Source organism: Octopus bimaculoides, chromosome 6 (genome assembly GCF_001194135.2).
Source record: "Octopus bimaculoides isolate UCB-OBI-ISO-001 chromosome 6, ASM119413v2, whole genome shotgun sequence".
NCBI classification, from domain to species: Eukaryota; Metazoa; Mollusca; class Cephalopoda; order Octopoda; family Octopodidae; genus Octopus; species Octopus bimaculoides.
In genome coordinates, this window is record NC_068986.1 from 12,762,848 (window position 1) to 12,764,918 (window position 2,071).

Here is a 2,071-nt window from a genome sequence, read left to right on the forward strand (position 1 = left end):
TATATATATATATATATATATATTTATATATGACGGACTTCTTATAGTTTCCGTCTACCAGATCCACTCGCAAGGCTTTGGTCGGCTCGAGGCTATTGTTGAAGATACTTGCCCAAGGTGCCACACCATGGGACTGAACCCGGAACCATGTGGTTGGTAACAAGCTATTTACCACACAGCTACACCTGCGCCGATATATATATATACACACATATGTGTGTGCGCATGTGTAGGGTAGTGTGTGTTTTTGTGCCTGTGATTGTCACTCTCTAACTGCTTGACAACCATTGTTTGTTTGCGTTCTCGTAAATCAGCGGTTCGGGAAAAGAGAGTATTACAGTAAGAACCAGAAGGGAACATCAGTACTGGAGTCGATTGTTTCGACTAGAACCCCTCAAGGCGGTGCCCTAGCATGGCCGCACTTCAATAATTGAAATAAGTAATACATGGATGATAAAAATATATAAATAAATATATTACACTCGAATGCAACGCAAAATAATTTTTGATATAACATTTTTGATTCGTTGTAGTTTTGCTTTGATAATTTCAAATATAAAATAGAATTTTTTTCCAATTAAATTTTTTTTCATATGGTGCAATATTTTAAGAAAAATTCTCCATTTTTCATTTCTAAATATCGATTGATTTTGCATTGTTAAAACTGTTCTATAGTGCCGTAGTACGCAACTTTATATTTATTACCAATCCTGTGGTTATTATCAACGTTTTAATGTGTTTCCAGTATCACGAAGATCAGATTATAGTTTGGGGTTTTTGTGTTTGTTAATTTTTTGTCTCGCAGAAAAACAAAAAAAACTCCAATACGAAACAACGAATATAAACCTAATATAAATATACTTTTTTTATATTATATTTCAAACGAAAAAATTTTTATTTTTTCTTTCGAAGTTATATCTTGTCCGGTTGATATGCTTCGCTTGTTTCATTTGTAATTTTACAATTTTACGCCTGCAACGTACTGACTTCGTGGGTAAAATAGTTTTAAGTGTGTATGCACGCATGAGTATATGTATGAACGTATGTATGGAGATAGATAGATAGATAGATAGATAGATAGATAGATAGATAGACAGACAGATAGATAGATAGACGGTTCTACAGTATTCAGCTACGGAGACTCAGTTACCTGCTTAGTTGAAAAACATGCCTCTGAATTCACAAGCTAAGTACTCCATAGACATACATTGTTAACGATTTTCTTTTTGCGACAACCACGCTACACACTTTCCTTCCAAGCATTGCTATAAACAACAGAGTGAGTGAGAACCGAATATGCGCGACAGTATTCAAGGTCACCCTGAGCCAAGCCACTTTATTCTGTGTACTTTAGATGCGTTACCATAGCAACAGTCCCGTTGCATTTTAACCAGATCTCGTATATCAGTTTCCAAAAAAAACTCAGAGTGTGGACTTCAGCTTTCATAGATATGTGTATTTGACTATTTCCTACGATACACACACGCGCACGCACACTAACACACAATTACACACACATATAGAAATATAGGCTTAGCATTTAATATAGAATTGTGTTTTATGTAACTCGATATTTTTAATGATTTTTCAATACGGTAGCTGACACCGTTTCTAATCAGTGCTGGTAAGGAGTGTGAAAGCCAAAACGAGGTGTGAATCTTGAAGGCGCCTTAAGGAAATAGATATATTCAAAACAGAACGACTGAGATAGTGGAATTGCCGCCGCAAGCATTTGGAACAGTTTAAAGAACAACACAGGCAAGAAAAGGAATTTATAGAAATTATGAAGTTAGTCTTTGAGACAGAGTAATTGGAAATTATTTTCTCTGTCGAAAATATAGGCTCAGGCGTGCTTGTGTTGTAAAAGTTTCCAGGTTCAGTCCCACTGCGTGGCACCTTGGGAGACTGTCTTCAGCTGTAGCCTCGAGCTCACCAAAGCCTTGTAGTGGATTTAATAGCCGGAAACTGAAAGAAACCCATCATGTGTATGTATATTTATAAAATACATACACACACACGCGGGCACGCACACACGCATATATATATATATATATATATATATATATATATA